Source organism: Thermobia domestica, chromosome 10 (genome assembly GCF_964235325.1).
Source record: "Thermobia domestica chromosome 10, izTheDome1.hap1.1, whole genome shotgun sequence".
Taxonomy (NCBI): domain Eukaryota; kingdom Metazoa; phylum Arthropoda; class Insecta; order Zygentoma; family Lepismatidae; genus Thermobia; species Thermobia domestica.
Window position 1 is genome coordinate 143,462,223 of NC_137463.1, and position 22,526 is coordinate 143,484,748.

Below are 22,526 nucleotides of genomic sequence, written 5' to 3' on the forward strand. Positions count from 1 at the left end.
ATATATATATACAAATATCACCTAAATAAATAGTAAGCTTTTCATATTTTAGTCGATGTGTGTCGAATAATTTAAACGCAAACGAAGGAAGAAATTTGGAAGTTTATACATTTTGAAAACTGTTGTCTGAACATAATCGAATTGTCTAGTAACTTTGGATTCTCACAATTATGTTATGATTGAAGATCCATTATTATGTTGGTTTTGTAGTAATGACTTAATCGGAGTACGTATAAATCGATTAACACATAGGAACATTTGAAAACTGTGATCAAACGTTCCAGCTTGAGTTCAAAGAACTAGAAACCCTTTTACTAGATTTGTTATGTGACAATCCAGTAATATCACTTTTATGTGAAACCGGTGCTACGGTACGAGTACTAGCCAATCCTATACTCGGTTGTTCGGGGGCGCGGTAGCTCAGTGGTAGAGCGTTCACCTCCGGTGCTTGGAGTCCCTGGTTCGATCCCAGCTCGCGCCGTGTGGACTTTGTGGTGGACAAATACCGTGCTCGTGGGTTTTCTCGGGGTTCTCCCGTTTCCTCCCCATATCTTGATTCCACCATTTCATTCATTTCTCATAATCACCGTCTCCTTTAGCCTAACCGGCATAACCATGGGACGTAAAACTCAAAGATTTCATTTCATTTCATTTATACTCGGTTGAGAAATAAGATGATATGCCATCTAAAGGTAATCTCAGTCATAGAGGCATATCTCAAATCTAAGTGAGAGCCAATTTCTCAGGAACATATCTGAGTTACTCTTTGAAATTGGAAGTAACATCCCGTTTTCGCGAGATTACACTTGGATACTATTTTCTTAGATGAGAAAAGATTAATTGGGAAATCACGAAAGAATATTAGATGGGTGTCATACTCCAAGTCGTTGAAATCAACAATAGCTATTCGAACAAGCAAACCGTAAGTAAATTTCCTGAAATATTTCAAAATGATATTAATAAATCTGTTAAATTGATTAATCCCCATCAAATGAAACAATTCTTAATTTGAGGATAACTCATGCCCTATGCTTTGCAGCATAAAGTTAGGAAATCGCTCTTAGCAGTCTCTTTGTTTCATTAGATAGAGTTTCCCATCGTTTGGAGCTAAAATAATTTACTTTGGAAAACTTACAACTTTCTCCATATTTTCGGTGATCCTGTAATATGATAAGCATGGTATATCTGAGCGTTCTTGGTTGCATGTTTCATTATTATGCTCCGAGGATTATAGGGATGGCGATAATTGGATTAATGGTAATGGTGGAACGAAAATATCAGAGGAAATCGTAGAATCCGAAAGAGAACTCAGCAACACTATGCATTTATACCACAACTCCCACTTGGAAGAAATTTGAATTGAGTTAGAAATCCATGGTGAGTGCTACACTACTGAATCCCCGCAATCCCAATACATGTGGGTTTCATGTGCCAGCAACTGTTAGTTACGTATTCCTTAACAAATTTAAGTACATTCTAAGAAGAATTCATTGCCTATCCTACTTTATTGAAAGTAAAACCATCTTTTAGCTTAAGGTTTTATTTTTGCTTGGAGCTCATGTTGTTTGGCCCCCATATTAAGCTGTAAGTTTCCATTTATGTAGCGTAGGACTACAAAGTGACGTTAAACTACAAATGAACTACCCTTTTGCTGACTGAGATTATTCCTAATTTTGGTTACTGCCTTTCCTACGGAAGACTAGGATCTGTACCCACATCGCTTACTTCCATAATCCCATAATTTATCAACGCAATTCGCCCAATTCTTCGGGTCTTAAAAATACACCCAATTTTTGTTTGCAGTTATAATGTGTTTCAGCCAAATTTAGTCACTAGAAGCACGGTGGCTCAGTGGTAAAGCACTAACACCTGGTGCGAACGATCTGTGGTGTCAGAGGCCACGTGTGTCTCTGGTGGGAATATCGTGTTCGTGAATTTTCTTTCGGTTCATCTATTTCCTTCCACATTCTTATTTTACCATTTTTAAATAGTTATTCTCTTTCATGAATCATCCATCTTCTTTAGCAGGATAATCATAGATTGTTAAATTAAAAATTCATTTTTCCTCTCACATTCTCATCTTTTATATCTATACGAAGCTACTTTCGATAAAGAAAAATATTTGCGGCACCGATTGTGATAAAAGGAAGTCAGTGAAAGTGGTGATACCTAGAGTGTTGTTTCTTTCATTTCGTTCTAATTGGTAGGCCTTCTCAAACTTGCTGCTTAGAGCTCTGGGCTTATCTTGAAGTGCATGTGCCATAGAAAACATGGTCGAGGAGACAGCATATCCACAGCTCTTCTGAATTGTTCGTAAGTGGCTGCTTTTGTTTATGTTCAAGAGCAATAAAAGTGGGTTGCCCCAACTTTGCTCATAGCAACCTGGTGTCCTTGAAGTTTAGTGTCAGAGAAGATGTGAATATGTAAACTTTCAACAACTGGTGCAGCTCAACCGGAAACTTGTGATCAGAAAACATCTAGAGCGAAAATCTTCCTGATCTACAAATATTTTTTCTCATCCAAGGAGATAATTCAGTATTACGGGAAGATATGGTGTGAAAAATTTCCTAGCTAGTATTATATAAAGGGAAATGACAGTGTCATACTTTATTGAATCTTCCTTGTATACAAATTTTATGAAGTCATATTCATTAATTAACTTCTGTAGTAGGAAAAATAAGAAACACCTTTATTGACAACCTTCAACAAACGAAATAAAACTTTATTGTCATGATTTATTTTATAACTGAAATTTTAAGATATTATAGAGAAATATCTTGAATATATTCAGTTGTGTCTTAAAGTAGCTTAATGATTTCGTATTTTTAAGTACACCAATAGCAGTGCATTATTATGAAATAGCTTAATTCTAAGGAAATTTTCAATTTTGTTTAGATCGTTCTTTTTATCGTGCAGAGAAATATGTCGGTCTAAGACTTACATTGTCTTGGTGATGAAATTGAACTTCAACTTCAAAAGGAGAAGGCAAAGCAGTACAAAGTAGGGAAGTTTTATTTGTTGATAAAACCACATTAAGTACCAGGATGTATAAATATATGTCTAAACACGGCAACATAATGTATAACTACTCCTTGACCAAAATAAACATATCCAGTAGATTTTGCCGGAGTTCTGCAATGGGTATAACCCAAGTAATAAGATTACATTTCTTCGCAGGAAATCTTTTCTAAATGTCACAAGAGAATAAATATTACTAAATTTAAAACAAATATATATTATTTTGAGTGACGCTCATATAATATATATAACAACACATTATATAAAGCAAACATATATTAACTAACGCACTTAATAGTAACATATCTAAAGGAGATAATTCACTCCAAAAATTTATTGCAATAAATCTGACAATGCAGTAGGTTAAAGAAAGAATTGAAATTTTCTCAACTTTTTGGAAGAGAATAAATAAATTCTATTCGAACAGAGTGTGGGCAATTACTCTAAAATATATTTATTTTCTGTACGCTCTTAGAAAAATGATTTGTATATTAGAAACATATTTGTTACTTTCTTCGTATAAACTATATACAAAATTTCATATATAGCGCTCATGGAAATAAAACAAAGCAATACTCCGATTTCCACCTTTGTGACAACATTTATGTAATTGTTAGTGATAACTACATTCCAGATATTTAAAATGCAATGTAAGTCAGGATTTTACTGCTTGTTTATTTAGTTAAACTTTTTCGACAGTTACCGATCTTTAAAGGTTTCCTAAGAAAAAGTTACCTAATTTAATACTGTTGGCAAGAGATGATTCGAGATGAAATTGTGGGCTGTCTGCTATGGTATCATGCAAACGTCGTCTCATCTCGAAAATTATGTCTGTCTCCACTCGTTATGAAGAGGATACACAAGCAATATATTCTCTCGTGGCATCACTACTTAATTAAATGCATTATATAACTTTCATTTCAATATTAATATTAAATGTTTACATAGAAAATTGAACATTTAATAAGGTAGTTTATGAAACAATTAAAGAGAGGGAGATATTCTATAATGCATATAATGAAGTAGTAATTCCACTAGACGAAACAATTCTATAATTTTCCAGATGATATGTAATGTGAAAATTGATAATAAAATTCCCTGAGTTACTGCTTTTAAGAAATATAATTTACTGGAAAGTATTCTTGATGCGCCAATAAGCAAACTGATGATACTTACGAATCCTTTGCAAACAAAAATGAAAAATAATAATACAGTGCAAGAATGTAATTTTTTTCATTTTTTGATATCGTGTTGTGTTTTACCATATGTAGTAGTTTAATTGTTCTACACATAAGAAAAACAACAAAGTAAACAATTATAATAGTACACAAAATTTCTGCGTACGGATATACAACCGCCTTCAATCACATTTACACATTGATTTTACCCTCTCGTGGTAAACAACTACGCTACCGATTTCTTACAGGCCATACGCGTGATTAATTGCAAGACACGATTTCATTATGATCGTGGTCCAATTTGAACCTTGAGAGATAATTTTAACTGTTTGCTTTACTTATATGGAGTCTGCACATATAAAGAGTGTTAAAAATGTTTGATTAAATATTTTCTTTGTGAGTATGGATTTCACTGTCTGAAAATCAGTCACGTGCAGGTCTCAGTTCTACGTTGAACTATAGAATTCTCTCCCGGTCTTGAAAAATACCCTTTTCAACAGAGCTGGTAATTTTCGTACTTTCGGCCAATTAATGTTTTGTGTTTCTAATTTCTTTATTTTAAATTAATATTAACACAAACATTACAAACATGTTTGTCGTTAACCTTTACTGTTGTAAAGTTTCATACAAGGAAAACGAATATATTTTCAAACATCAGATTAAAAAGACGCGTCAACAATTTTGCTCACACCAGTACATAGTATCTTTCCGACGTCACTAGGGCTGAGCGAGTGAGTCTGGAGCTTGCTCTAAAATCTCGTTCATCAGAATTCAGTTCCGTGACTTTTCAAATTTACCAAAGTTTTTGAAGTTCAACGGTAGACATTGAAAAAATGTAATATATCAGGATAAGACCTCTACTCGAAAGGTCTCTCCATTTATAAGGTTTTACTTTGGGAATTGGATTATCACCCCAGAAATTACATTCATAATGCTTCTAATAGCACTTATATCGTCAACGCTATATTTATCGACAACACGAGGAGTGGAAGGAGCTGCGCAAATTCATTCAAAGAGTACACTCTCATTTCCTTGCACGTCGCTAACCACGTCCTTGTACATACAATTTATGACTATAAATATATTCACAATATTATAGTGATTCGATATAATACGATCTATGCAGCAACTTCTAGTATAGCACTACTTGGCAAAAATTACTTTACTAATTTAAGCGAATGCTGATTTTTCATTTAAATATTGTTTTTGTTCTTTTACCGACCCTCATTTTATGAAGAAAGTACTGAGTTACAAAGCATCGCTCCTAGTAGAAGATTAGTGGAGGTGTTACAGGGGCCGTGTTGTAATCACAAGGTCTTCAGTTGGAACGCACTCTACTACCAGATGTTACTTTTAAAGTTAATTTGCTCTCACAAGATGAACTATAATTTTCTTTGCTCACAGTTCTCCATCTGGACGTGAGATGCAATAAGTAAGCAATTATTAACCGAAAGAGAGTGGAGATATGTATTATTTAAATATTATCAGGAAGTCATTCATATTTTTTGTTTTAGTTTATTTTTATTTTTATTTAAGAAATTACAATTCTCGGTTAGTTAGAATATAGAAAGGGTTAGTGGCTGATATGTTAAGACATTCAACAAGATAAAATTCGTATTCTTTTCATATTGTAAACGTTTCTAATCGAGACATACTTGTATTATTAAGTAGAGATTAAATTAGACAAAATCATGTTTTGTGCTCACAAAATACCCAATGTTTACATTTTTACTATTTGTCATATTTGAAACATATCACTTGTTTTCTACTGATGCAACAGTTTTCAGAAATGAAACTGTCACACATGGCACATCTTGCTTTTACTTTCTTAGATTGTCCTTTAGTTTCTTCGAATGCATTTTCCGAACGCACCAATAATATATTGCCGGAAAATATCCCTGTTTGATTTAATGTGTAAGTGAAGTAATATTTTTTTTATATTAAAAACACGGCGGTTTGCAGATAAAACATTTCGTAAAAGAAAAATGGGAGTCAAATAATCCCGCACGACATTATATATATATATATATATATATATATATATATATATATATATATATATATATATATATATATATATATAGTTTCAGTAGAGATATTAAAAGTGAAAATTAATTGAAACAAATAATGTAAAACATCCAAAGATTTTACAAAATAGGGACTGTACCTGTGAAACAAAATGGAAGTTTTAAGAACATTGATTTTCCTTGTTACTGTAAGGTTATACGCGGTATTATGAAATCTCTTTGTAACTTTCTCATGATATCAATAACTCTGAAGACACTAAACGTTTTCTTCTTACGATTCGTTGAAGGGGCTTTTATTTTATTCTACCTTTTTGCAGTTTGGTACATAATAACTTTCGAACAAGTTAGATTAATTGTAGAATGCTTCACTTATTTCGCAACCAACCAAACCTGAGTGCAGTGTTGGTTGCCTAACGTTGAAGGACGAGAAGAATTGGAAGTGTGAATGCACTTTTGTTCGTGTGAATACAAAAATAGATTATCCCACCTGTCCTTCAAATTAGGACATTGATATTCATCAAATACACTCTCGTTAAAAAGTGGCGAACACGTGCAGTACATTTTTGAAAATTCTTATTTTAAGGGCAGTTGAAGATGGAATGTTCTATATTCTGGCGCTATATCGAAAGCGACGTTGTTTGATGCTTGTGATCGCATTAGTGAAGAAATGTTTATCAGTTGATATGAGTCTTGAGAAATTGTAGGACTGCTTTCAAGATAGATTTTTATTGTATAACTTTGATAAAGAAAAGTATCGAATGGGCATAGGACGTTCATAATTTATGTTTAAAAAAAGTCTTTTACTGGATTTTATCGTTATACTTTCATTGAAATGGATATCTTAAGTGGAAAAAGAGTTTCGATCATTTCCATAAACTTATTCTTCCTATGCGAAGAACTGACATTTCAGCTAGATCTCATAAAATTTATATTGTCCGCTGTTGCCTTATACAGGATTGAATAGTTCAATTTCGCAATAATTCTGTAATTTAAGAGTATATTTGCTAGCTGTTTCGATCCTTGTTAGCTTCGAGCGAAGATATGTGAGATTGTGCGAGGCATGGTGATTGTGGAAAAAATTTAATTTTCGAGATGTTAATACATGTAAATGTTTTTCGACATCTACGTGGCAGAAAGATTATTTCTCGGTGTCTCGTCCCCCGCTCGTTCGAGGTTCAATCGTTCTTCCGAATGAGTTCGATTTCCTTGGAAACCATATCATTAAATGGATCTGGACGAAACTTTGAACTTTATTGTTTTAGAAGATTCTCCAGGAGAGGGCCGAATTTTCTTCCTACCCTAAAAATAGTAGTATATTAGAGGATGACAATAAAAATGCCTTGTTCTTTAACTCAGATCTAATATTTTTGTTTATGTAGATATATAAAAAGTATGTATGTATGTGTGTACGAGTATGTATCTTCCTTCGAAACTACCGGAACGCCTGGGGCAATTTTAGCCAAGCTTAATAAACATAGGGCTTGCAACCTAAGAAAATATTATGGAAGGAAGACACCCCTAATAGCCATAGCAGAAGAACTGGAAAGGGTTAACATGTAAAAGTAATTGAGAACGAATAGTACTAGCGTGAAATACATCGTTTTGAAGATTGCTGAGATGGACGTGTCACTCTAGATGGCATTTACGTCAAGTTCAGTCCAATTAGTATAAAGAGAACGGTGAAAAATATAAAGATCAAAGGGATTATCGAATTTGTAATTTTTGAGGTCACAAGCATACTGGTAACAGTCCTGATGAAATCAGCCCTAGCCTAGTCAAATAGAACTATGTATATATTTTCTGGGAATTTTTAGAAACGAATATACTGTACCCTCTCCTAGAAGATTTTTAAAAGGAATAAAACTCGGTATCGTTTTAGAGAGGAAAGAATAGCATTTTATACATTTTATCGTGACACTAAAATCGACATTATCAGTTGTTTTTGATCACATCCCGGGAAATCAACTGATTCCTCTGGAATGAATTTTAAAAGTTGGACTTATATAAGTTTGATTAACCTTGGTTTAAAGGGGCATGTTTTGCCGATAGATGGCACTACAGTCTTCGTATCTCTCCCATGTATTTTTTACCTTTCAGGAAAATTCACTATTTCTCTCACAAATTTCAACCGGAGACTTCAAATTTTTAGAAAAGGAACTTCATAATCTATCGAAGGCAATAATCCGTGCCTATTTTCTATTTAGAATTTTCTTCATTGTTGAAATGGCTTACTGTTGAAAAAAATATCAAAACTTTTAACAATGCAACTGTTTCAACAATGAAGAAAATTCTAAATAAAAAATCGACACGGATTGTTCCCTTTAATAGGTTATGAAGTTCCTTCTCTTAAAAAAAGTCTCTAGGTTGAAATTCGTAAGAAAAATTGTAAATTTTCGTGAATGGTAAAAAATACATGGGAGAGATACGAAGACTGCAGTGACATCAATTAGCAAAACTTGTCCCTTTACACTAGCCTTAAAGGGCGTATCATAAGTGGATATGGGCCTGGAAAATGTATGCCAAAAATCTTATGGACTATTATCATTACACTTACATTGAAATCGGCATGCTAAGGAAGGAAAGGGATCAAATACTCGTAGTTCCTATAAACCTATATTCTCTCTCTCCATATATATATATATATGAGTTTTTCGAATTACCTGGTACTTCTGGTCTCCAAAAATGGCTCCATATGATCCAAGAGTTACCAATAAGAAAAGTGAGTTCAATTAAATTTTAAACTGTGTCGCAAGTAACCTCAAATTTTGAATACATTTACAATATACAGTATCTCCAAAAATATCTTGTAATTTGAAAGGACAATTGTAAATTACTACACATATATTATGGATAACTATTAAATGATTAGAGATAATTTGAAGTAAAACTAGATGTATATTTATAATAAAAGGCAATCCCCGAAACGGTCCCCTCCCTGTTCAAAATTTTGGACTTGAACCCAATATGGCGAACTTTAACACTGCTATGATAATGGTATTACAGTATTCTGTCCAAACCTTTCCAGTGTAGGATTAGTTACAGTCATAATCTGTGAATTTCTGTGAATTTCTAATTGGAACTGTAAACATCTTCAACTAATAAGTTGTCATCAATGAATAGTTTGAAATCTACGTTTCATTTCTCTGGACACTGTCGTACTCCAAGCGGGAGTCGAACTAGTGATCATCTGCCGACGCCAACCGAAGGTACGCTGCCCAAGCCGCTCGGGGCGCTACAGGACAAACAGAAATTTTTGGTGACCAGCGGTGCGATAGTTCCAGTGTTCCAGAATTCCAGAAGTTAAGAGGAAGCACTAGTGGCAGACCTTATAGTATCTGGACACAACCACTTCTAAGCAAAAGAACACCACCTGTTTGGAGGGAGCTGCCCATCCCTGGACTTGGACTTCTACATTCTGAAGACGAAGATTTTCCTGGTCTAATTGGTGCAATTCCACATTTGAACGAGGTTCCAAGGTTTCACTCCAGTACGAACCAAGCTGCACTTTCATTTGGCCGAATCACACCGGAGAAACTCAGCAGATCCCAGAAAGGAACATATTCGGATTCCCGCCTTAGGAAACACACCACCACCGAAGAGGACTATATCCTGTGATATAGGCAACCAGAAATTCATCTCCCAGGATACTCCACATCAAGAATAATTGTAAATTGTAATTTTTTTCTGTTGTTTCTCAATCAATTCATTATTTCTTTTCAATTTAACATTCTTTAACAAAATTTAAAATTTTCATTGTAAAAAGGTGTAAAATTTTTGTTTAGAGGTTTCTATTTAATTCTAATTTAAGTCAAAGAACACAAAAAATGGCTGAAGCTAGGGACAGTGATAATGAACCTGAGACCACTCAAACTTATTGCTCTATTAGCGAAGCTTTAAAATTAATATCAGAACCATTTACGGGAGATAAACGTAAGCTTAGAGAGTTTATTGACAATGTTGACACCGCTTTTCAAGTTGTTGACCCCCAACAGCATAACATTTTATTAAAGTTTGTTAGGGCTAAAATTACAGCTGACGCAAAGTCAAAGCTGCTTGTCAGAAGCTCCACTGAAACGTGGGAGCAGGTTAAAGCAATTCTTGAGGAAAATTATGCCACAAAACGCACTTTAGATTATTATGCATGCGCTCTCTTTAATGCACGTCAAGGGAAACAAGAGAATATTGTCTCTTGGGGTTCGAGGATCGACTCCCTTCAGTCCGATCTGAAGGAAGCCGATTGTCGTATTTGTAATGATGAGGAGCTTTGCGGTGCTATGTCATTAATTGAACACCTTTCGAAGGCTAGTTTCATTCAAGGACTAGCCCACGAAAGAATTCAATCTATTGTTAAAAGCAAGGAACCTAGTAATTTGGGTAGAGCAGTAGAAGTGACATTAGAAGAAGAAAGTAATATTCTCTCCCAGAGGGAGAAAGTGCAAACGAAATTAGATAGAGGCCGGCCACCTCCTAATGATGTAGTTTGCAATTTTTGTAAGAAACGAGGTCATGTAGCCTCGGCCTGTTTCAAGAAAATCAGGGATAGAAAAATTCCTCAAGTAAAATATATTCAAAAGAATAAATTTAGTAGTAGTCATCCCGTGCAACACGCCATTGCTGAAAGAAAATATCATGGTAATGTAGGTAATTCGGGAAATGTGAGTAGTCCTCCCGCGCAGCATGCCACTGATGAAAGAAAATATCGTGGACGTGTGGGCAATTCGGGAAACGTGTAAGTGTTGAGGCAAGAGAAGCAAAAGAATCTTCTCTTGGCCTCTACAGTAATAGCCCGTTAATCTTGAAAAATAACAAGGTCAGTATATACATATAGGAACTTGGTAAACAAATAATTCTTTTGGCTGATACTGGGTCACAGATATCTCGAATTCGATTAAGCGAGCTGACACCTGACCTCCAGTCTTTAGTTGATAAAGAATCTGCTACAAAAATTCAAAGAATAGATTCTACTCCCATACTTACAAGCGGAAGAGTTAATTTAACTTTCGAATTAGGTCAAAAAGAGATAATACATGAATTCCATTGCGTTTCCGATAATGTAAATTTAACTTCAGACATTCAAGAATCATTGGATCAGATTTCTTTATGAAACAAAAATGTGTTTTAGATTTCAGTCAAAAGATAACTTTATTACACATTCCTCCGAGGTGTGAACAAATAGTAGAGGTCCCCACCATAACAGAAAATATAGGAATTCTAAGTCGAAAAATTTTGAAAGAAAATGTTATTTTGGGTGATGCAATTACTAAAGGAGAAAACAATAAATGCATTGGCATTATTCTAAACGCTAACGAATACCCCGTTACAGTAGAATTATCTCCAGTGACTTTAGAACTACTACCGTGTTCAGATGGTGCAGCTAAAGTGTTGTCAATTCAAAAATCTACTCACTCAGTAAATTCTTTAGCAAATTCTGATAGAATTAAGGAGCTAAATAACCGTTTAAAATTAGAGCATTTAACCCCACATGAAAAAGCTAGCATATTACAAATCTGCAAGGAATTTAACGATGTTTTCTTCTTCCCTGGAGACAAAATCAAGTGCACTCAGGCAGTTGAACATAAAATTCCTTTTCTCCCCCAGCATGAACATACGGTAGTAAACCGCCGAAATTATCGCTTACCTTAAGTATATAGGGAAGAAATAAAAAGGCAAGTAGAACAAATGTTAAAAGATGAAATAATACAACCTTCAGTATCTCCATTTAATTCTCCCCTTGTAATAGTGCCAAAAAGCTAGATAGTAGTGGTAAATAGAAATATCGAATTTGCCTGGAACTTTCTAGAGTTAACTCCCTTACCGTCGGTAATGCTTACCCGTTACCTAATATCTCTGAAATTTTAGATCAATTAGGAAGAGCCAGATTCTTTACAACGCTAGATCTTTATTCAGGTTATCACGCAGTAAAAGTATGATAGGAGGATTGTCATAAAACAGCATTCACAGCAAATGACCAACATTGGGAATACATTCGTATGCCCTTCGGTTAAAAGGGGGCTCCTGCAACCTTTGCTCGATTAATGCAAGTAGTTCTTAGTGGAATAATTGGAATAAAATGCTTAGCATACATTGATGATGTGATTATTTCTGCACCCACTTTAAAGTCCCATAACGAGAGATTAATCGAAGTTCTGAAAAGATTACGTGATCATAACCTTCAATTACAACCGGCAAAGTGCGATTTTTTACGAAAAGAAGTGATTTACCTTGGGCATATTATCTCAGAAACTGGAGTGCGCCCTGATGTGCGATTACTTGAAAAAGTGCTTCATTATCCTGTACCTAAGACTGTTAAACATGTGCGAACTTTTTTACTACCTGCTAATTATTATAGACGTTTTGTAGAACATTTTAGCGAAATTGCCAAACCTTTGAATAATCTCTTAAAGAAAAACACTCCTTTTAATTGGACAGATACGGAACAACAAGCTTTTCATATTTTGAAACAGAAACTTACAGAGTATCCTGTATTACGCTATCCAGATTTTTCCAAACCCTTTATTTTAAGTACAGATGCGTCTCAAGACAGCATTGGGGCTATATTGTCACAAGGAGAATTAGGACAAGATTGGCCAATAGCTTATGCGTCGCGCACACTGTCTAACGCTGAATCTAATTATTCCACAATTGAGAAGGAACTTTTAGCAACAGTTTGGGGTTGTAGTACTTTTAGACCTTACCTATATGGACGTCACTTTACTATTGTGACCGACCACCGCCCACTTTGTTATATTTTTAGTGTAAAAGACCCTAGTTCACGTGACGTCACTTTACTATTGTGACCGCCCACCGCCCACTTTGTTATATTTTTAGTGTAAAAGACCCTAGTTCACGTCTTATGCGTTGGAAATTAAAATTAGCAGAATATGATTTTGAACTAAAATACCGATCCGAAAAAACCCATCAAAATGTTGATACCCTCAGTAGAATAATGGTTATAGAGGAAACTAGTGAGCAGTTAACGGAAGAAAAGAAAAACCAAATTCTGAAAGAGTTTCATGCTAGCCCCATAGTGGGACATCTTGGAATAAAAGCAACATATGAAAAGATAAAAGAACATCTTACCCTTAATAATATTCGTCTTAATGCGTGGCCAAATATCAAATCAGAGGTAGAAAACTACGTAAAAAAATGTGATAGCTGCCAAAGAAACTAAACCCTCACAAAACAAAAATTCCTCTTGTAATCACCGATACTCTTGAAACAGTATTTGCCAAATGCTCAATGGCGTCGTAGGCCCATTATGCCCTAGTTTGCAAGGAAATCGCTTTATATTAACCTTTTTAGATTTATTATCTCGATACTTAATTGCCATACCTTTACCAAAACAAGATGCAGACACAATTGCTCGCGCTTTTCTGGAGCATATAATTCAAAAGTTTGGGTGTCCATCAGTTTTAATTACAGATCAAGGATCAAACTCCTTAGTCAAATGTTTCGAAGAGTATGTAGGTTATTAAGGATAGAAAAATTACACACTACTAGCTACCACCCAGAAGCTATTCCGGTCGAACGTCAGCATGCCACGTTGAATCAAATGCTCAGAAATTTCGTTTCAGAGCTGCAAAGAGACTGGGACCATTGGATACCTTTCGTACTAATTGCTATAAATACAACAAAACATGCGAGTACTGGTTTCACAAGTTTTGAATTGCTTTTCGGACGTCCCCCGAATATTCCTGGTGTCTTACAAAGAGCTCCTAGTGAAGTTAATTATGCTTTAGATGATTATGTTAAAGAGCTTAGACAAAAGCTGCTAATATCATATGCTATAGCCAAAAGAAATCTTGAAAAATCAAAGTTCAAAAACAAAAATAATTATGATAAATCTTTAAATGATGACATTTAAAGAGAATGACCTTGTGTTATTGTTTGACGAAACAGTCAGAAGGGGGCGATCACAGAAATTAATGGCCCATTGGGTGGGACCATACAAACTGATCAAAGTGGAAGGTGTCAATTGCACATTGCAACTTCGAAAGAATAAAACATTAAAAGTGCATGCCAATCGTTTGAAGCATTATTATTAACTGTACTCCCAAGCTTCTGATATATCTAAGCTTACAGTAATACTTTTTCTTTCTCTCTCTCTCTCTCTCTTTTTTCCGGAGATGTTGACTTTGGTTCTGTTATCAATATTATTGTGTACGGTCAGTGCATCCTACACTAAGGCTAGATTGGAAAGATTCCAAGACAGCCCAGAGTTATACTATGAGTTCAAAGGATACACAAAATTACATAGTACCGAATGGAGACTCGTCACATATGTTAATCTAACTAGGTTAGATGAAAACTTTGCTATTATATCTCGTTACGTACTAGCAACAAGAAATATTTGTAATGATAAGCTAATTCAGTCAAGCAAAACAAATTGTAACACCACATTTTACAACGGCGTGACCTTAAACATGAAGTCCATTCAAGACACACGTGTACTAATCAATCAAGTAACTGAAACCCGCCAAGATAGAGTAAAAGGAGGTCTCTTTGACTTTGTGGGTACCATGAGCAAAACCTTATTTGGTATAATGGATGCTAGTGATGCAGCGTGGTATACTCAGCAAATAAATAAATTAGAGCAAGAACAAAGTGATTTTCTTAAATTAAGCAAAGCACAAATGATGGTTGTAAAAAGTACCTTACTAACATTAAACGGAACCATTTCCACTATTCAAGAGAATGAAAATAATTTAAAAGAAAGTTTAGATAAACTAACTTTAGAAATTAACAAAAGAACAAAGCAATTTTCTCAAAATTTCCTTACTTTAGAAATGAGGCTTACCTTAAATTAGCACATTCAAAAAATTGACCGTCTTTTAAAAGATCTACGGCAGGACTTTGAATTAATACTGCAAGCCATCATAAACGCTCAAAAGGGTATTCTTCAACCCCCATATAATAACCCCTGCTGAGATATTCCGTCAATTTAAGGCGAGTGCCACTAGCTTACCCACTGGACTAAGTTTACCATTTCCGACTAATTTGGCATATGGATATTTACACCTTAAGGTCATGTCCTTAGATGTCTCTATTCACGATAATATATTGGGTTATGTAATTAGCTTACCTTTAACAGAACATTTGCAATTCGAAATGTATCACATCATTCCTTTACCAATTAGAATACAAAATACTAGCAATAAATATATTTATGTACAGCCTACTAAAGAATATCTGTTACTGGGTAATACTCAGCAATACTATGCTAAGTTAAGTGAAGTAGAATTTTCTAAATGTAAAATGTTGCAAAATAATCAATATGTATGTAAACAAAGTTTTCCAATTATGTCAACACACTTACAAGAAGAAAGCTAAGTAAAATTATTACAGTATACTAGAGAATTACCTGAAAATTGTAATAGAAGAATTGTTCACCTTGACCAAACATTGTGGACACAATTAGATAAAAACGAATGGTTATTTATTAGTCCCGATAAAGAGATAATAACAATTTTATGTCAAAATCATGAACCTTATAACCTTATTATTACTAATCTAGGTAAGTTAATATTAGAACCAAACTGTAAAGGTTATGGAAAACAAATAATGATTCAAGCACATAGCATTTATGAATCCAATACTACATCGAAAGATTTAATACCTAAATTGAATCTTACTTATGACTGTTGTGATATTCATGGTCAAACTTTAAGTTTGGACGAAATACAACTAAGTGTACCAATCAAGCATGTAATTAACAATTTTAATGATTTAAGATATGCTTTTCATAAGATTGATGATATTGAGCAGGCTATAACTGAACAAGAATGGAAACTTGCGTATTCTTCTAAAATGTCTAAAATATCAATTTTTGCTTACGTTGTATCTATTATAGTGCTCATCATTATGATATTATGTTGTTGTAAATATTGTAAATGTTACAAGTTGTATAATAGATGGACTAAAGATGATAGTTGATGTAGAGCATTGTGTTGTTTTAAGCCAACAATAATAAATAGAATTCAAACTGACCCACATAAAGCAACTGTAATCCCCATTGCATTTTCTGATTTTAACAAAAGTGAGTCAGAGTTATTCGAGCTAAGGGAAGTTGAAGATTCAACCCACAATGTTTCCCAGACGAGCCCTCCAGCGGGAACTATGTCTAGGTTATCCAGGAGAAAGGCGTTACCTAGAACAAAGAGCCGCTGATCCCTCTTCAGCTCAGCCATTTCTTAGGTAGTCTTAACATTTGATGGCATAAAATAAAAATGATGTACTTATGTATTTAATTGTGTAACAAACAAAAAGGGTTTATGTATTATATAGCATATAATAAAAAAAAAGCGTTAATGTAACTTTTTTTATTATCTTACGGGGAAAGGTGTCGTACCTTGGAACCTTTTACCTATCTTTTGGTGTACCTTTTGGTGTATCATTTTTCTTCTTTCATTTTGTTTTCTTTCTTTCTTTTCTTTTTTTCTTTTTTTTTTTTTTTTTGTTTACATGTCAATGAGTCCACTAATGTCAATGATAGAGATATCTAGTTAAAGCAATAACTTTGTATTTTCTAGCTGATGACTATCTTCAACGGTTTTGAATAATACATTTAATGCACTCTTAATTCTTGAATTAAACTTTTCTTTCAAGAATTTATTTTCCTTTTGAGTTTACTTCGAGATTCAATTTAGCAAAATGGGGGCCGCGGTGGCTCAGTGGTAGAGCGTTCACCTCTGGTGCTTGGGGTCACGGGTTCGATCCCAGCCCCCGCCAAGTGAACTTTGTGGTAGACAAACACCGTGTGCGTGGGTTTTCTCGGGGTTCTCCCGTTTCCTCCCACTTTCTTCATTCCACCATTTCATTCATTACTCATCATCACCGTCTCCTTTAGCCTAACCGGCATAACCGTGGGACGTAAAACTCAAAGATTTCATTTCATTTCATTTTAGCAAAACAAGATCGTATTGCAGTTTTAGAAACCTACCTCATTCCACACACACACACACACACACACACACGCACACACACACACACACCTGTTTGTCTACCCTACAAAAAGCGTATGCGAGCTGGGCCATAGGAAAACCGAGTATGCACTCATATCTGCTTTATTAATGGAGCTATTTTCCTGATACGCTCCCAAAAGTTGCGTCACCGATAAAGCTACGTTTCAAGAGGCACCAGAATGCAGTATCTCGTCCTTGACTGGATACGTACAAATGAGCACTCAAACCAACTGGGCATTTGCAAAACGAGTAAATGTAACAAACGAAGACACTAACAAACAAACAAAGATATTGTGCGTAAAATGTGTAAAACGCGAGTTCAGTGAGTAAATTTGAGCAATGCAATTAGAGCAATTGCTTTAAACACTAGTTAACTTTGTAACAAATGAAACACATGGATTAATGCTGTTGACTTTCTTGGGTCCTCCAATTTCCTTCCACATTTCCTTTCCGCCAATTATTTCATAATCATTCACTCTCATTAATCACACGTCTATTATAAGCTATGGAGTATAACCAAGGGATGTAAAATTAGAAATTTCATTTCATTTCGAATGGAATAGCGCATTGATTCAATCCCCCGGAGAAGTTAGTTTGTGTGTCCACCACAAACAACATCGTTTCCATGGGTTTTCTCGGAGTACTCCCATTTTCTTCCACATTCTCAATCCACTAATTGTGGGGCCGCGGTGGCTCAGTGGTAGAGCGTTCACCTCTGGTGCTTGGGGTTCCGGGTTCGACCCCAGCCCCCGCCAAGTGAACTTTGTGGTGGACAAACACCGTGTGCGTGGGTTTTCTCGGGGTTCTCCCGTTTCCTCCCACTTTCTTCATTCCACCATTTCATTCATTACTCATCATCACCGTCTCCTTTAGCCTAACCGGCATAACCGTGCGACGTAAAACCCAAAGCTTTCCTTTCCTTTCATTTCAATCCACTAATTCTTCCATCATCATTCACTTGCTTTAGTCATCGCCTCCCTTAACCAAACGGTCACAATCGTGGGACGTTAAACTGTAAGATTTCATTTCATTTTGAAATGGAATGGCGAGATCAAAGTAGGGTTATATCTGTTTGTGTGTTTGATGAAGGTTATTGTTTCTTTCTGCACCGAGGCTGTATGAGACGGAGACCTATAGTTCAAGGTGGAGTCCGAACCACTATAATAGTTCAGATTTTATAGTTGCTTCCATGAGACAATGTGACCAAAGGGGCACATGCCAGCTACAAAGCCAGTGGGAGAACAATATTATATGCCTACAAGAAACACCGAAACAAGATACATTATTCATACCAGTTGGAAAACCCGGTTTCTGGCGGGAGCTCATGTTATTCGGATTCCATTTTAATCAATGGGTCCCGTCTCATATAGCCTCGCTGCTTAAAGGGACGTTAAACACAAAATCAACTTAACTCAACTATTCGTACCATCGAATTTAATATTTTTGTTATAACGTCGAAAATGAAGTACTAAACGGCAAGAATACTGCAAAACATGATATAATATAAAACAATAAAACGAAACAGGCAGTAAGTTTAAAATTGACAAGGGAGGGATTTTAAAAGGTTAAGACATTATCATGTTACTTGCGTTAACACTTAGCAACAACACACAAATATACTATTATACTATTGAACTAATAAACTATTAGTTCGTATACTATGAATAATATACTATTAAACGTCGTAATCTTCTATCACTTAAAATTTTTGTTGCTCTGGAATATTATAATATATTTGTCTAATCGAATCAATTTATCTATTTTACTATTTTATCCGTAGTAAGTATGAAACAAACCATAGCTTATGCTAATACGCAAAGTTTTCAATTTTAATGCGAATAATTAGCAATAATCTGTGCCTTCACTTTTTTGACAACTTTTTTTATCCGTCTGTCTTCACATATTTACAGTACTCTTACAGATTTTTTTTTTACTTCGATCTCTCCATGAAATCCATATATTTGCTCCCAAGGGATTCAACTGTTAATTTAATGAGAGAATAGCGAGACCATTGGAATCCAAAATTAGTGACCAACAAAACTTGATTCCTGGCTTTTACATGTGCACCATTGTCCTCTCATTTTTCTGTCCCACCGGCTTGCTTCAAAGACTCAGTCCTTATGAACTATTGCGAAACTCAAATGCTACTAAATGATTCATATAAGCTATATATAGCTACCTATGAGATTTCGTAGTTGACTTCCCAACTTCAGGGAACAAAACCTAATTGCAACATTCTATTCATTATTAATAATTATTATTATAATAGTAACAGTAATAATAATAATAATAATGTGCAACTCTGTTACTGCTCAACTACTGACATTTGCTCTAGCCACTTGATAGACATATACTTTCAGTTTAGTTGATTTTGAGTTTAACATCCCTTTAAGCAGCGAAGCTATATGAAACGGGACCTACTGATTAACGTGGAATTCGAACTACATGAGCTCCCGCCGAGGATCCAACCCGGGTCACCCACTCCAAAGGCGAGCACGATAACCGCTTAGCCACGAAGAACCTCATAGACATATTTGCTTTCGGTGTAGTTTTCATTTTTCTATTGCAAAATAACTCAATTCGTTATATATTGGCGCACTGTATTTGTATATACATAAATGTACTACCTCAGTCTCTTGAATCATTACAGGATAAAATTAATGTCAAATTTGCAGTACCTAGACAAAATCATATTTTTCAATATAATCCTCCTGTTCAGCCATTACATACTTCAATATCACCACCACAACTAGAGAAAGATCAGAAGTCTAACCTCAACATCGTAGAACTTCCACACCAGCAGAAAATTCCTGTTTAAAATGATTTTTCTTCCATGGCCAATAAAATGGCAGAGCCCTATTTAATAGTTGCACAAACCAGTTTGCATAACCAAAATAGAAAGAGGAATTAAGGGAATAAACGTCGAAACAAAAACAAAACTATTAGAACGGGGTGAAGTATAGAGGAAAGAAAACAGGGGACACCATCAAACCTCCAACAAAATCCACAACAGAAGATCAAATACTGGACTTCGCAATATGCAGAAAGCGTAGGTACTGTGGTTCTACCTATATTAAACGTCCAAAAAGCGAATATTGCCGACCCTTGTTCAGGAGTCAAAGATCAAGCAATTCTAATGACAGAACAAGCCTATAAATAGTCACTAAATTACACAGACGAACAATGCTACTGGAAACTGAATCCCGCATTTTCATCTGGCCTTTCGAATATTTGCTTCCCGATGTGCAATTAATACCACATAAAACAGCGGTTAAAGAGATATAAAATAAAATTATTACCTTGAAATATATAGCAATTTTATCATTCAAAGTTGGGAAACGACATTCTGTCATTACTTTCGTATGAGGAAGAAATCATGTATTCCAGTTATTTTTAGTTTAGACTTTCTTAAACGCTTATCTTACAATCGATTTAACAAAGAATCTTATATCTCTATTTAAAAATCATACCAGAAAAGAACCAGAAAAACATTTTATCACAACACACGACTCATATACTTAGACAAAGACAAGCTTGCTCTTTTATCGACAAACGCATTACGTTAGTTTAACTTTTCCACGCATTTATTCCGGTCATAGCATAAAGACAGAATGAAGATTATACATCTTTCTTCGTATCGTTTCTCTACGACTTCCTTGACAAGGTAAACAACATGACGTAATTTCCAATCCAAATAATTATCCTGCAACTTTAAGGAAAAATACGTCGGTGGTGGACCTTGTGGCATGCCAGGATTGATCTTTTCCAGCAATGAAAGCGTACAAAATAGAAGAAAATAAAAATTGTACAGGAAAAGAGGAGGTTGTCATTTCTTTGAAGTATAGATAAAATTTTTCAAAATTTATGTTTTTGATATTAATCCTAATTTAAACCAGTCGCAGAAACAGGACATTCATGAGTTATTATACAAATATAAAAATGTTTTTATACACTCTGGACGGAATTGGACATTAAAGGGGCTACAATCACAAAGAATCCCTAAATCGGCAGTGTTCTCCAAATCTTGCTCCATCCGAAAAACCGCTGATACATGATCTTCAAGGTCAATCACACAAGAAAATCTTACAAAATTCTCATATGCGTGATGGATCATTAAACTACCACGCAAGCGCTCTTAATTGCAACTAGGATGATTTTACATTGATTAACGAATAAGATCCTTTGCCGATGACATCGTGCTGGGAGGCTACAGTTTTCAACAATAGCTATCGGAATTTTATTTTAAAAATTAAATAAAGTTTTGTGCTTCACCTAAGACAAATTTATTTTACTCAGAGCTGAATGTTTTCGGATATTTAGTATCAGGCAATTCTATTAAAATCTCAGCAAGAAAGTCAAAAATACAGAATTCAAGATCCCACCGAAAGTGAATTTTGCAAACTTTTACGTTCTTATGTTCCTACTTACTGGCACGTATCAAGGATTTTGTCATGAAAATAGAACCTTTTTAACAAATGTTTCCACAACAATATTTGTACTTTTCAAATAATTTTGTGGATTATGTTCCTGGTGTGGGGGCTGTAAGGTTCCGTACCTCAGGTGTAATAAACTACTATAAAGCATGCTTCATTAACGAGCACGTGTTTTCTATTGAAAACATAATCACGAACAGACGGTGTAAGGAGGATACCTGAAATACGCAAAGTTGGTTCCGAAGAAAATCGAAGATGGCCAACCCTCTCCTCACGAACTTTCTTTTCAGAGGACAGCTATAAAAGAAGACCTCAAGTGGACAGAAGAATAAGTTCCAGTGCTGATCGCTAATCTTCCTAAAGTATTCCTGAAATCGTTTTGTGTTAAGGAGATTTCCTTAAATCCAACTTCTGAAGCCGTAATAGGCAAAGGAATATTTCTATAACTACCTGCCCCGGAGCACGTATAAGCAGAGAGATACAAATATACTATCTTCTCAAACTACGACAAGTAAGAAAGATATCCTTTAAATCACCACCCTAGGTCGCTGTAGGATAGAAGATTTTACCTTTTAATCTTAAGCTACTTATCACCATCGACTTCGGTAGAGGCAAAAGCATTACAGCTTAGTCGCATGGTGTTGCTACTGTCGTTGCAACCATAACACCGATCTGAAAATAAGCTAGCAATTATTTATTTCAAACTAATTTATGGCTTTAAACCTTTTCCAGAGGCATATTGAAACGTGTGTCGCATGGATATTCACTGAACCCTCAGATATTTACAAACCCGACTATCTATCCGCAAACTTGATTCGTGTTGCAAGATGATACACTAGACCTACCTGTGAAGGCCCTCCTAAATGACGCCCCTGTATCCATTACACGTTACCACTGTTAGCTTCATGG

At 35.0% G+C, this 22,526-nt stretch overlaps 1 protein-coding gene across 1 annotated transcript in view; it reads right to left on the reverse strand.

Annotated features, from left to right (window-relative positions):
• LOC145662092 (SET domain-containing protein SmydA-8-like) overlaps positions 1-22,526 on the reverse strand; it is a 444,266-nt gene that overhangs the window by 287,909 nt on the left and 133,831 nt on the right. The window lies entirely within an intron of this gene.